The sequence below is a fragment of the Molothrus ater genome, chromosome 14 (genome assembly GCF_012460135.2).
Source record: "Molothrus ater isolate BHLD 08-10-18 breed brown headed cowbird chromosome 14, BPBGC_Mater_1.1, whole genome shotgun sequence".
NCBI lineage: Eukaryota > Metazoa > Chordata > Aves > Passeriformes > Icteridae > Molothrus > Molothrus ater.
Window position 1 is genome coordinate 18,464,663 of NC_050491.2, and position 15,796 is coordinate 18,480,458.

The following is a 15,796-nucleotide window of genomic DNA, read 5'->3' on the forward strand; positions in this document are numbered from 1 at the left end:
AGTATTTGAACTTTGAAAGATGTATTCAGTGCCCTTTTTAAAGATGCTCAGCAAGCTTTTGAGGAACATAAAGGAAAGGAAAATGTTCGTGTGTGCCCTTATCTTGCTCTTATTGAGCATGCCATCTTTCCTGGGAGCAGCCCTTAACTATAAAAGAATTATGGGAGTGTGCTCTGAGCAGAGCTTTGGAGATCTCTGCTCTGTGTTGTTTTATTCCTATTACAAACTGTTCCAGCACCTGGGTATTAATGCACACTGAATTCAATGTCATTAACACTGTTGTAGAAAATCTTAGCTTTTTTCTTTACTGCTCCTAAAAAATGTGTTTGTAATCCCTGTTCTGGTTTCCAGCCAGGAATAAACAAATATCCATATTTATTTGGTTACTGCCTGTGCCCATGAAACGGGTTTTGAAAGGAATATTGTGAACTCAGGCAGCAGATCCACAGTGTCTCCCTTCTGACATTCCCTGCATATTCTGTTATCTTCACCAGTGTCTGATGAATTGTACTGAGCATGCTTTTCAAATGGGTCATTATTTCCCTCCTTTTTATAGGAGTTCTAAACTGCAGCTTTAGATGGTTTTTTTGGCTTTTTTTTTTTTTTTTTTTTGGTTTTTTTGAGCTCTCAGGGTGAATTTTCTACTGCCAGTTGTGGAGATCTGTAGAACTGTCCAGAGTTATTAAGAATGGAGTCAGTATAATAAACCGTAAGTTTGATTTCCACCTAGTGACAGTGAGGCATTGAACAAAGCTGTTTCTCAATATCACATCCTGGGAACTTCCAGCTTCTCTCCTCAGGCCAAGATGTAGAAATATTGTTATTGACCAGAAGCAATTATAAATACACACAGTGTTCTGCATTGCACAGGAAAGGAGAGCTGGGCTGGCAGGGAAGAAATTCTCTCTCAGTCTTTAACTCAAGTAGCTCACATCAATATAAAGGGAAGTCTCTCATGAAGCACAATCAAATTAATATTGCTGGCAACCAAAAGTGAAGTGCTAATATGCAGGAAAGCACACAGATGTCAGAATTGAACTTTCTTGCTCTCAGTTCTGCATCTCAGAAACAGTTTGTAAGTAATGGATTGTGTTGGTGGGAGAGAAGGGTTTGCCTGCCTGGTGCTGTAAAGATTGTGCAGAGATTTTACAGCTGAAATGGGGCTCTTGGAGTTTGGAGTGCAGAGGGGACAGTGGTTATAGGATGTGGAATACACCTTTAACAATAGAAGATGAACAAATGGAGAAATCAAAAATGTTGGATGGAAGGTACCAGGTAAGAAAGAGAGAGAAGGAGTGGAAGTAAAAAATCAAAATGGAAATAATAATCTTGGCTAAATTGAGGGAAAACTTGAACTGGAGTTTTTCAGTCTGCAGCAGAGAGGAGTGGACTGGCTGAGGCTCTCAGAACGAGCCATGGAACTCCCTGGATGCTGCTTGCGTTCCTGGGGAGGTTTTCCCTAAGGTTTTAGTAGCACTCGGCTCCCCCTCAGCCAGCAGCAGCAGGAGGTGTCAGACAGGAGCTCAGGCAGGGAAATGTGCTGCCAACAGCCAGGGGAGCCACGGGGCTGCAGGAGGAGCATCCCTGGCCAGGGCAGCTGCTGGGCTCAGCTCTCTGCAGGGTTGGTGTGTGTGGGGGCCGTGGGTTTCTCTGGGTCTGGGTTGAAGGCACTTGGGACAGAAATTCATGTTGGGACTCAGGTGTTTATTATTCCTTATCAGTGGAACAGTCTCACTGCTGTGAGTTCAGCAGCTTTTCATTGGAAGGCACAAAATGGCCAACAATCTCTTGGTGCAAGGTCTTTTAAGAAGAAACTATCCAATTAAGAGCTGACACCTGGATTATTTTCCTTTTAAACCCAATAACTGATCCCAAAGAGCTGCAATGGGGACTTTTCTGCCCAATTATAAAATGCCACCCAAACCCATGGAGAAGAAGGAAAGAAGGAACCCAGGATGACACCCTGTGCCCTCCATCTCGCTGCCATCCACAACCCACTAAAAACCCCAAACCCTCAATTTCTCACCCAGTGATGCACCTGCACTGCTCTCCATAATCTATTTCACACTTTTGTGGGTTCCAGTCTGTCTTGAAGTCTGGGAGGATTTCTCCACGGATGAGGGTCAGAGTCAGTGCTGCCCTGGGGGTCAGGGCACCCCAGAGCAGACACAGGAATATTCCACATGCAGAGAGCAGCTCCTCAGGCTGCCCCTGTGCTCCGTGGCACAGGCTGGGATTGCAGTTCCCAGCTGGGGAAATGTCCTCATTGCCCCCTCCCCGTCCCTGTGTGCTGCACCTCAACCAGAACCCACAAAAACCACTCCACAAAAAAATTACCCGTGGAAAAAAATTCATTTAAATAATATGGAAAAGTGCTAAATAGCTGCACTTGCTATTTTATCTACATAGAAATGATGGCTGATGATGTTTTGTGGAGTACTGAGAGCTGGTACTATATGAGCTCTTTTATTGGGTAAAACTGAATACATGAAAGATGTTTTCTTCTCACACCTTTCATTAATCTGGCTCTGTATTTTTGCAGACAACACTGAGCATCAGAGAAGCAAGATGCTTACTAAGATCGCATTATAAATTCTCATCGTATTTCTTCTTTGCTTTTTATTGCTTCCTTACTTGGCCTGACATTTTCATATGAATAAAGTACAGTACCAACATCAAGTTGTTCTCACACAGGTTTACAAAGTAAAAAAAATAAAAATCATTAGATAAAAATGCTGGAAAGGTGAAAGAAAATATTGGAATCCAAGCTACAACTGGAATGGGTTTTGCATTTTTTCTTCCCCTGTCTTGTTCTTATTCAGAAACAGATGCTCTGGTCAGTTTTGTTAATAGCTCCAATGGCTGCTAATCCAGTGCAGGGCTCCTGATGTATGAGATCAGTTTTCTTCCTGTGCTAAGGTAAAATGAAGAAAATATCAGTGTGCATGCTAATCTTCTTTAAGTGGTGGTGTGATTTTTTTTTAATTTTTTTTTTATTCTTTCCAGCCCTGATTCTGACTCAGATCACAAGACCCAGTCATTAACTGTTCTGTCCTTGGGAGCAAATCATACACACAGAATAAATATTAATCAAGAGCTCATAGTTACTCCCATATAAGTTTAGTTAGACTGCATTAGCTTAATTTGAAAAGGCTGTCTCAGGGAGAATCTTCTGTGAATTTGTGCATTTTTCCCATTTCTCTGGTGTTTGTCTTGTCTTCCCCTCAATTCCTGTTACAAAAAACCAGTGTGATAGAGAAACCAAGGTTGCCTTATGGACCAATACCCTGTGGGCCCTCAGAGCAGAATTATAAAGATTTTGAATCGGTACATTTGAATATAAAGTAAGAGTTTGCTGCAATTCTGGTGGGGATTTTTAGAAGAGCCTAGGGGATATAAATACGAATGATCCAAGGCACTAATTGAAATGCCATTTATTTAGAATGTATGGTTCAGCTTCTCCTCATCCCTTGGAGGAGGAAGGTTTTATTTGTGTGTGGTTGTTGTCATTGTGTGGGGTTTTTGTGTGTGTGGAAGCAGCGTGAGTGAGTTTTTGCAGGAGATGTAGCGGGTTCAGCATTACCTGTCAGTTTGTGCTGAGATGAGTGTGGGCTGCAGAGTTTCCTTTGTGCTTGAAGCTTTCAGGAGCTCGGGGTTTGAAACTGGTTCAATTGCTAATTGACGATGCATTAAATTGTACCATAAAACACCATATGAATTTCCCTGCAAACATTCAATTAGGATAAAGTGTTCCTCAGAACTTTGCTGTGTAATGAATCTTATGCTGGATTTTCTTAAATCCTAACAGATCTGAACATGTATTATCCCAGTTGAGTCACGCTTTCTAGGAAGCCGCAGTTTACTTTGTTATGGGGCACCCTCAGGAGGAGTTGGGGGAATGTGGGCACCTCCCAGGGCCCTTGGGAGAGGAGGAAATGCAATTTCTGTGCTGTGGGAGCCCGAGGTGTCCCCAGAGCCCCGAGTGCTCTCAGCCTGGCTATTGCTGGCTTATTGCAGGACAGGGTGAACCAAACTCCAGCCCTGCCTTCAGAGCTCCCTGCTGCTCCAAAACACTGAGTTTTGGGGGGTTCTGCTCCTCCCCAGTCTCCCCAGACCAGCCCATAACACTCCCAGTGTTTTCTGCTAGCTCTGACAAGGAGCAAACCTGGGAGGAGCTCGTTCCATGGCACTGCAAGAGAATCAGCAAACCTCCAAAGAAGTTGTTTCAGTGGGAAGTGTAAAAAGAGAAAACTCTAATTGAGAGTTTTATTTGGTTTGGAAGATTTGCAGTTGATTTTTACTCTTTAATTTAATGTTGCAAAATGCTCAGAGTTCTCAAGAGTTTCAGTTGAAATTTCTCAGTTTCTGTTGTCCTTAGTAGGCAATGGTTTAATAGTGGGCAGAGTTTGCCAAAAACAGGGACAGTCAGATGTAATAGAGGGGGGACAATTGTTTGTGTGCAGGAAAATGTTGAAAATCTTCAGGAAGCTTTGCACAATCTTGGAAAAAAAGTATTCATTTAAAAACTCTGTTTGAAATGCTCCTGGCCATAGGAATTTTATTTTTCTTACCAGCACCAGGAGCATCTCTGAAATCAAATCCCTTCTGAAAGAGCTCACGTGCATGACCATGGAGGCCGTGATCCCGTTCAGCTTTTATGGATAAATTATTGTTGCCAAAGCCTGGGAGGAATTCTGCAATGAAGACCAGTGTCCATAGCTTATAAAAGAGGAGAAGCCCTTGCTGTGAAGCCCTGCAGAACTGCTTGCATGGGGAGCAAAAGACAAGTTTCTTTTTGAGCAGAGGTTTTATTGACTCTGCAAGATGAAAGAAGTAGAAAAAGAAAATAACACTGGCGAGCTCCTGAATATCTTTCTGTTAAAAAAACTGAAGGATTCTGTAATGAAAGGTGACTTTTCTCAAATTTGGCCATTTCAGTGTTGCTCTGACATGAAGCATTCACGAATTGTGCCGAGTGGCAAGTACAGTTAACAACATATTTAATCAAGATCCAAAATTCTCGTGGTACAGTTGGAATATAAATGTCTGCCCAAAAAAGAGAAGGGATTCAATTGTCTCATCTTATGCAATACAGAACTTGCAGATCAGTATAGAAGGAGAGATGGAATATTAATTTTCCTGCTTGATCTTTTCTACTTTATTGGAATATCTTGTTTAACTTCCAGGAATAGCAAGTGTCTTCAAGAATAAAATACTCCTTCTGTTAACATAGGGCTCATGACAACCTGCTAACCCTGGAAATTTAAGATATGTTATCTAACAGTTGTAAGTGGTGACAGAAGAAGATTTCTATTCTGTTTTTTTGTCATATGCCAAACACCTCTGAAAGAAAGGGGTATTTCAGTCCTTAGAGCTAAAAACCTCTCATTGAAGTTTCTGTTGGAACTTCTGTCGAAGATTCTAGAATTTACATTTTATCTCTGTGTAGGCTTTTGGATTTATTGATTGCTTGATTTGGGGGCTGTGGGTGGGATTTGTTTGTTTTTCCCCAGAGCAAATTAACTCTGGAGTTGTTGCCTAAATGCCTGCTGTGGCACAATTATTGCAGTTCCCACTTTCCTGTGCATCTGCTGAGGTATCCCAGATGAGATCTCCATTTGTGGCCATGGAGGGGATGCACTTCATGTCCTGCTGACCCCTCCTCCCACCCCAGCTGGGTCTTCCTCACACTCCTCTTGTCTTTTCAATAAGAACAGATTGGTTCTTCATCAGATGTTCATGCTTTAGTGGTTTTTTTTTTTGTCATTGTCACTGTTTTGGCCCTTCCCCTGCCTGTGTTGCCTTAGGAAATCCATTGGGTGGGTTTTTCCCTGTGTATTTATTTAATAATATTAGATTTGTATGTTCTAATTGCTTTGAATCTCCTCATCAGTCTTTATCATCCTGTGTTATAATTTTATTAGTATCATGCTCATTACCTTCCTTTTCCTTTTGTTTTTCCCCTACCTTTTCTTTTCCCAGCTTTCTCCCCCAGCTTTTACCACTGCCCATGATTTGCTCCTTTCCAAAATTTGTCATTTCTGAGGTGACTGTTCTTGTCCTGCCTCTTTATGATGTCATAATATTGCCAAGCCATTGTTACTGATGCCTCGCAGTTTGCATTTTAATGGTTTTTTCAGTACTTTGCATGAGGATCAGTTCATGAGCATTCCCAAACCATCAGCAGTGAGACACACACACACCTCCAGAGCCCAGGAAAATATGCCACTGAAACACTGGCAATATGTTTGATCAGCACTGCAGCCAGGGCTGGTCTGAGGGGCACAAATTGAAGGTCTTTGAGTGAGCAGTAAATTCTGCAGTGCAGAATGATCCTAAGGAGCATAGAACGGAGCAAATTAAGGCGCCAAACTGAATTTATGGTCGGAGTTAAGGAATGGAATGGGTGGAAACTGCTTGGAAATTCAATATTCACTAAAGAGGGGGTTCAGAATCCTCCCTCTGAGCCCGAGGTGAGCCATGAGCACTGTCTGGGCAGCAGTTGGGGCCTTTCATGTGCTCTGTGTCCATTTTGTGCAGTGAATTGGCTGCTCATGAGTGGAGTGAGCGTGCAGAAAGAAGGGCAACAGTCCTGAGTGTTAAATCCACTTTGCTTTTGCTGCAGATGATCACTGAACTGGAAACAGAGCTGGTGCACTGGGGCTCTCCCAGCCTGGTGGTGCTCCATCCCATGGGTGTCATGGGCAATCAGTGTGAGCACCGGGACACAAATGGGTCCTGGTAATCCTGATCCTCATGTGAGCACACATTTCCATAAACCAAAGGACTGGGGGAAAGGAGAAACAAAACCCAGAGCTAATTCTGGGAACCTCTTGCTAATTAAAGATCCAGCTCAGGCTGCTCCACTGTCTACTGCATGGCTGTGACCTAATTTGTCCCTGAAAGAAAGACAAACAACTTCCTTCAGGGTGCTGTTTTTTAGTGACAAAGGATCTCACAATTTTGTGTGTTCTTCAAAAAATGAGATGCCCAACATCTCTGGAATATTACTGTCTGGTTTTTGTGTACCCATCAGTCTTCTGCAGGAATTTTATTGGCACACAGGTCGATGCAAATTCCTGAACAGATACAGAGAATAAATGAAATACCTACAAGGCTTTGCTGCAGTTTTGGGGGAATAGTTCAGCAAACAGGTCTTGGAAGTTTAAGTGTCACAATTTGGCTCCTTTCCAGTGCCAGGAGCACTTCCATTCCAAGTTAATTCCGAGGCTTAGCTGCTGAAATAACATCATCATGCTGGGCTTGGGAATTTTCTCCTTCTTATTAGATGTTAGTGATTTTTCAAAAAGCAAACCCACCCAACAGCCTGTCCCAGGGATTTATTGTTCTTTGTCAGGTGTGCTCTCCAAAACAGGGATTTCTGAAGCTTCTTTGCGAGAGCACTTCCATTTCTGCTCCTGCTGAGTCAGCAGCGGTTCAGCCCCTCCGAGGTGTGAATGACAACTAAATTCTTTATGGGCTACAGGTGTTTATTCTTATTTGACCCTAAAGCATATGAAACCCTGCTAGCAATTCAGGGTACTTAACAGTTTTCAATACAAACGCTAATGCAAACATTTGTAGGCAGTAATTAGAGCTTCTTCCCATTCTCCCCTAACAAACTGAGATGTTCCTGAGAGCTGCCATTAGTTCTTCCTCACTTCCGAAACCTGAGCGAGGTCACTGTTAATTGTTTAAGAAATGCTACTCTGACAAACCTGTTTTGATTTCAGACGAAGGTTTCAGTTTTCTGCCCGTGCCCTGGTGTTGTTTTTGTGCAAGTTCATGTTCCTGCGGCCTGCCCAGCTCTGGAAAATCTGTCAAAGTTTCTTTCATTGTTCCTCTAGGTGGAATAATGGGTTCTCTCTGCATTTTTGCCTGGAAAGTTTTGTCCTTTTTTTCTAGAAACAAATGGCAAATAATCTCACAATCATCAGCACCTACAAAAATCTTTGTGAGTTTTTTACCATCATATGAAAGAATCAAAGTAAAAGTAAATATCAGCTGCAGAAAGAAATTTACCACAGGAACACAGACATCAGTTACGGTGGGGAAGTGCTTCAGGAAGCATTTCTGAACACCAAACCTGTATGGTTTTTTCTTAAATATCTGGGGGAGAAAATCTTTGGTCTGATTTAAGGCAGCTCATTCTTGTGTGGCTGATATAAAGGGCAGTGGATTAAAGTTTTCTGTCCCTTCCAGTGAAATCTTTGGTGCAATTTTAATAATCATTTAATGTAAAACAAGAGGAGATCTGTCCATGCTGCATGTGAGCCTTGTGCCCTAATGACACATTATTCTCTTTTCCACAGTTGTGGTTCAAAATTTTGTGGTTTTTTTCCTTAAGACACCCAGCACAAGGTTTAAATGAGCCCAGCCCATCCTGGCCCTCTCCTGGGGCAGGTTTTGACCATTTTGCTGTTCTGGGCTCCAGGTACCAGCGCAGCATCCCCTGGCCCTGGACATTGGCAGCTCCTGGTTCAGGGGCTGGCAGCAGAGACAGCAGCTGGGATGTGCCCAGTGCAGGGAGGGAATCAATGGAATTTAGGGGATTTGGGTGCTGCTGAGCTCCTGTGGGTTTAAACACTCAGAGTACACCAAGCAGACACCAACCATCCTGGCAGGCTGCTTAGCTGAGTCTGATCACTTCTTTCACTCAACTTTGGGGTTGTTAATAAAACAACAATTGCAATTTTTTTTTCATATTTTCTCTTGATAACCCTCTGAGAAGAGGATTAGAGAATACTAGAGCTGGTTGGTTTATTCCTGTTCCTTTGTGATGGGTCCATTAGCCAGATCTTGATGTGCTTGCTTTCAGTGTTTAATATTCATTTCAATCGGTGACCCAGACTCTTAAGATGTGAAAATACCGTTTCATTAAAGTGAAGTATGCATAACTTAGAGGCAACTTACATTGATGATTAAGTGAATTTGCAAATGGGGAGAGCTATAAGCTTAATGCAGACATAATAATACAACGTGAAGAGAGGGTGAGAGGGCAAGAGAAGCAAGGGCAGAGGTCAGCTTGAGCAAGAGAAAAAAATATTAACGTTTCTGAAGTTCACTGGTGCAGAAGGAAGAACCAGATATTTCAATTTCAGTGCAAGAGGGTCTTTAAGGAGTATAGGCTATTTCAGAAGCTGTGGTTTAAATGATCTCAGGTAGATGTTGCTGTGACGTTTTTACAGTGGCAGCTCTTGGAATTCACCAAGGAAGTCCTGGGGTGTCTTTGGAGAGGTTTCCAGGGAAGCCCTGGGGTGTCTTTGGAGAGGTTTCCAGGGAAGTCCTGGAGTGACTTTGGAGAGGTTTCCAGGGAAGTCCTGGGGTGTCTTTGGAGAGGTTTCCAGGGAAGTCCTGGGGTGTCTTTGAAGAGGTTTCCAGGGAAGTCCTGGGGTGACTTTGGAGAGGTTTCCAAGGAAGCTCTGGTGACTTTGGAGAGGTTTCCAGGGAGGCTCCCCATGGCTGAGGGGTCGGTGCCTGCAGCCAGCAGGGACCTGCAGTTCATCAGTAACCATCAGGGTGAACTTAGGTTGGACAGGAGGGGGAATTTCCTGGAATGAGGGATTGAGGCCCTGGCACAGGTGCCCAGAGCAGCTGGGGCTGCCCCTGGATCCCTGGCAGTGCCCAAGGCCAGGCTGGACACTGGGCTGGGAGCACCTGGGACAGTGGGAGGTGTCCCTGCCATGGCACTGGAGGGGCTTTAAAGGTCCTTTCTGAGCCAGATCATGTCATGATTCTAAGAAAATGCCTTCTGTGATGATGAGGTGAGGCTGGCATTTCTGTTCCTGGCAGAGATTCATTGGTTTTATTTGGTATTTATTTTATTTCCTTTGTTGGAAGGGCTCTCCTGCCACATTCCTAAGTGTGCATCCACTCAGCTGCTGCTGTGAGCAGGAGTGACTGGAATCCCTCAAGTTACCAAGGGCATCGCAAACTGCATTGAATCCTAAGGAAAGGATGACAATTAAATTTGCTTAGCTTGAAATTTGATAAGAAAATGACTAGAACCAGTGCAGTACTACTCAATTTAAACCATTAGCCTAGCGACACACCTGGGTGTAAAACCAGCCAGAACTCAGTCATTCCAGAAGCATCTAACAGCTCTAATTGGGAAGCAGTATCAAAATGGATTTTTTCCGACTTGTGAGACAGTGTTTATCACAGGGAGCAGGGCATTGATTCTGTCCCCCTTCAGCTGTGCCAGGATAATGACTAGTCGATGTTCTAATAAAAAAGTTTGAAAATAAAATGCAAGTGATTACGAAAGCTGTAAGCATTTAAAATTGTTCTTAATGATGTAGCTACAGTTTCTGTTACTGGAATAGCTCTTGCTGATTTATATTGGTTTCTACTCAGATGGTTGTCTGGTTACAAATGATGTTTTCATCTACACAGAATTAAGGGTTTAGAAATAACTTTTCAGATTAGCCTAATTAAATGTTTATTAATTTTTCAATAACTATCACAACAGCTTGGGTTTTGCCTGAGGTTTCTGAACAAAACATGCCTCACCCTTTTAAAAAGGTTGGGAAACTGAGGAAAGGAAAGGTTAAAATCTTGTTTAAAGTCATTAAGCACAGATCTTTAATTTGCTGGGCTGTGCTTTATTTTAGCACACAGTTATAACCCAATCCTGCGATGCTAATATTCAGGAGAGATGGATCCATTCAGCTGGAGATGGACTATAGTATCAGAGAGAAAAGAAATCCCCATTTTATATTTTAGGGGGAGTTCACATCCATTTAACAGCTTCTCTTCCCGCTGTCACTTTAAAATGGGTGAAAAACCCTGGATTATTATAGAAGAGGCTGAGTTTTTCTTGTGTTATTAGATTTTCTCCAGATGTTTTTTACCTCCTGTTTAACTCTCTTTTGCCTTTGTCCAATCTTGTATAAGCCCATGGCAATACTGGCTTTCCAAACCAGCAGCCAGGTCTTTTTTCCAGTTAGAATTTGTGGAGCACTTGGCATTATCTGCAAGGGGGAGTGCAGAGATGTCCCAGCTCCACCCGTGACTGTTTCCTCAGCAGACCTTGGTGGTGGCTTTGTTAGGAGCTGTTGGACAGATTTCATCTTCGTGTTTCAGAGGAGGGGACCTGGTGAGGAGAGGAGCAGAATCCCCCAGGATGTCGAGGAAAACTGCTGCTGCTTTATTCCATGGAAAATATGCAGGGACACCTAAGACTAAACAAAGGTTGAGATCAATCTATTGATCTGTTTTCCATTTCAGACCAGGAAGCAATTAAATTTGGGTTCTCGGAGTTCATTTGAATATTTTATTAGTGTCTTGACAATTTATTTATCCTGATGAAGCAGGAACTGTTAATGGAGCCCAGTCTGGCTCTGGAGCCCTGCTGGTGATTCCTCCGTGACTTTATTCTGGTGTTGCTTGTTTTAATATCCTATCTGTGCCCTTGTAGTGGGATTGGAAGCTGAAATAGCACTTAGACTCTGTACAAAAAAAAAAAAAAAGATAAAAACTTTCATTTTTTGGTCGTTTCCCTGGCTGCTTTTTTATTTTCCCTTTTTTTTTTTTTCCAGGAGACTTTGATTCTGTCACAGACTCTGAGCTTCTATATGCTTAGAAACAGCATTTTGTTCCTTGGTTAATTGCTTTCTCATGCTTTTTAAACTTTTAATTTCCATCATTCTTTAATCTGCTGTCACTTTGCATATTGTCCCTTCTCCAAGTTATTTTGCCTTAAAAGACACATCCTTTGGGACTAGTGGGCCTTGCTAGGACAGGCAATTATTGCCTGGCTATGGTGCTAGCTGCAGACAGATTAGCTCAGGGCTGGGTTCAGAAGCTGTGAAAACCATACCTTAGGAAAAAATGGCCTCAAAAATCCAGCTGGGGGTTTTGGGAACCTGAGAACATTTACCCTCCCAGAGAAAAGGGCTTCTGGTTTTAAACAAAACAAGCAAATAAACAAAGTAATCTCTATAAAAACCCACCAGGCAGCCAATAAAACAAACAAAACCCTGCTTTGGTGGAGCTGCAGAGGAGAAATGTGTGAGCAGGAGCTGCCTGCGGAGGAGTGAGGCGCAGGCACTGCACTCAGGAATCGCCTTCCGGGCCAAAAGGATTTGAAATAATTTTGTCAGAAATATCACATCAGAAACGCTCTTCAGATTAGACTAGAACATCTTCATAAACCTTCAAAATAGGGGGAATTCTCTACCAGTGAAGTGAATTTCTCTAGCTAGGGTTTCACACAGAAGCAAAACTTTTATATAAAGACTTTTGATACATAAATGAAAATATATTCTCTGATGTGTAGTCTTTTACAGATCAAAGTTCTTTGCCTGCTGCCGCAAGGTCTGCCTGCATTTTTCCACTGAACACCTGATTATGTCACAGGAGTTTGTGTTGTCTTTGCTTTTCAAGCTATTCACCCAAACTTCAACAGAATCCTTCACTGCTCTGAGGCACTGAGGATGGGTAGCAGGGCAGTGCCCTTGCTTTTGTGTAGAAAACCTCCTTCTGCAATTCTTCTTTTCTAGCAGAACAGGGTGTAGCCTGTGTGTTAGCTCAGTTCCAATTAAAGCAATGCTAATTATCTCCTCCTGATTTCCCTGGCCTCAGCCTGGCTGAGGCTCTGGCTCCCTGCTGGCCCAGCAGGGCTGTCTTGGCTTGCAGCTCCCAGCCCTGCTCCCTTCGGCTGTGTGGGATCTTGTCTCTCTCTCCAGTTCACGTTTTCATGTCTCAAAACCTCAGCTCCTGGAATAAACAGATTTGAGGCTGAACATCAAGCCATGAGTTAGCTCAATGGCTTGTTTTTCATCTTGACTTTCTGAATTATCTCTTCATTTTAGATGGGTTTTTCATGACTTGGGCATGGCAATGCTGAAAGGGTAAACACTGACCTGTACTCTCCCTGTGGTCAAACTCCTCTCACTCATGTGGTTGATGTCAGGCTTAGAGGAAAGGTACTGGGCAGGATTGTGCTTGGTCCACATTTTTATAACATTCTTGACCCACTAATAGCTAAAGTTTTCGTTTTGTGTTGGCTTTCTGTGTTAAGACACTTGCCAATGAGAGTGCTATTTACAGGCTGATTTGCCTAACTTTGTAGCTTTGGTTATTGATTATTTAAGCCCACATAAACTGTTGTATCAAATGAAAACCTATTTTTGACATCCTCAAGATGAGGATGGCCTTGTAGAAGAGCTACAAAGGAAGAGACTCTGGTAATTGAAATGCCAACAGATCCATAACTTTACTCTGTTATTACCTAAATAATTTTGTAGATATTCAGCACAGTGTCTTTTCAAATCCCTTTGTGAGCTGATTTTCCCAGTGCACAGGATCTGGATGAAAAGAATCAATTAAGCCTGGAAAGCTCCAATGGTATAAATATCCTTAGTAAATAAATTGTTATTGTATTAGATAAAACATGCTGATTTAAAACAGTTGATAAACCCTATCTCTAGTCTGTGGCATATTCTCTGGAAAAACTCCCAGATTTCCCGGGATGAATAACGCATGAGTGTCTCTTTCTGATTGAGTTGACTGTTGGGGCTGTATCTGAATATTCTGCTGGTTGATTCTGGTTTCTGCTGCCTCCAAGGCAGGGGAATGTGGCTGGGTGCTCTGTGCCTCAGCAGCACACTGCCTGCACGTGGCACAGAGCATCCCTGGTGGGGCAGGATTTCCCTCTGATTGTGCAGCCATGGAAGATCCAAGGGTGCAGTGAGCAGACCCAGGCTGCAGTGGGGTGTTGGTGTGGTTCTGCTGTCAGTGCAGAAATCCCCTCTCCTCCCTGGTGCCTTGGGAAAGCTGAGCTAGAACAGGGGCTGGAGGGAGTTACAGAATAAAGCAGGGATTTATTAAAAGGATCTCCTCAATGGATCCACCTTGGGCAGCACAAGAGCCCAGCCAGGGCTGCGCCCAAGATGAACCAAAATGGTCCAAAAATGGTCACAGTGTCTCTCTCACTTTTATGAATTCTGGTCCATTTGCATATTGGAGTTAATTGTCCAATTCCAGGTTTAGCCCATCAAGTCCCATCCTTCTTGTTTTTCTCTTTTCAGCTCTTGGGCTGAGATTTGGATCATTTGTCCTTGGTCCCCAGCTAGAGAAGGAATTGTTTTGTCTCCCTGCTCTGTACAGAGAGTTCACCATCCCATAATATGAAGCTCACAACTACACACTAAAGCAGTACAGAATCTGAAAAATAGAAAGCTAAAACCTATGATAACTGTATAATCATAAGTATGTCCTTACCTGCAGTATAGCATAGACACACCTCCAGTATTTCCCAATTGTGCTTTATAATTTATTCACTGTGGTCTGAGCCTGAAAGCCACAAATGAAATAACAGAGGATGAAGAAGAAGAAGGTGCCAGAAGCAGACTCAGAAGGTCAGACAGGAGAAAGCTTGAACAGACAAAAAGCTCCCATCGCATTCACCACATCCACGTCAGTAATTTCACTTCTGGGAGAAGCTGTACAAAAGGCAGCCTGGCTGCTCCCAGGGGAGGAGTTATTCATGAGCACACCAGTGTGCCAGGTCAGGCCCTGAATCAACAAGGCAGTGACTGTGAAAGACAGTGCAGCAGGAAGGTTAATGAGAAGCACTGGGAAGTCGTTCATAAAGTGGAAATTGAAGTCGCCTCGGGACAGGAGCAGAGTGAGTGAGGCTCTCCAGGGCAGGAGCAGGTCCTGCCCAGCAGGGCCCCCTCAAACCCCACTGCTGGCAGTGATGCCTTCAATTTGAGCTTTCCTGTATTCCAGACTGCATTGGTGTGTGACTCTGAGCTCCACACACAGGGTCAGCAGCTCTCCTCACAGCTCAGGCACACAGAACAATCCTTTCCCACCCCAGAACCAAGGACAGCACTGCAGCTTCAGCCCAAAGACTGCAAACAGCAGGGAATGGAGGGGAGCAAACAGAGGGTGGGACTGCCCAACCTGGAGCTGGAATTGGGTGATGGATCAATTTCCATATTGGAGTCCAAACTTATAAGAGTGGGAAACTCCTGACCTTCATCCATCTTGGGCAGAGCCGTGGCCTGGCTCTTGCACTGCCCAGAGTGTGTCCTGGGAAAGCCTTTTAATAAATCCCCACTCGATTCTTTAACTCTGCCCAGCCTCTGCTCCAGGCATCACAGGCTCTGTGTCAGGGCTGTGCACTGTCAGGCACATACTCAGAGACACTGAAGCAATAAGAACAACCTCATCTTTTCACAGAAGGTGTCAGGGGGTTTGTGTTTGGTTGAGGTTGTTTGGGTTTTTTTTTTTTGGTTTGCAGCGAAAGGAAAAGAATTGGTGATGCAAGGTTATCACACTTAAATGGAAGCTTTGGTAGGATCTTCCCACCTTTTCTTGCCTTTCAGGATTCTGAAGTTAGAATGGCATCCTGCCACATCAGTGTTTGCATCTAATTGATATAGAAACTTTGAATAGTCAATATTGATATAGAAACTTTGAATATTCAATTGATAGTAATGTGTATTTTCAACATTTTCAGCCCCTGTGCTGTAACGTATTCTGGAAATGAATTTATTTGTTTTTCTCCCAAGCCCTTTTACTCATTGTGGTGAGCTGACAAAGGACCTGGATGATTCTGTTGTATTCACTGCCTTTGTCACTTATGCCACTTCTTCAAATGTTTTTTTTTTCATTACTATTATTATTATTGTTTTTGTGGGGTTTTATTTCAGTATCTTTAGGAAGGCATGGCTCATCAGGCACCTCGCCTGGGTGCGCACCATCCTTGTTCTCTTTGAGGAAGGCACTAAGGAGTTAAAATTCCTGTAGGCACAGTTCTTGAGTTTCTTTGGAACACAGAAGC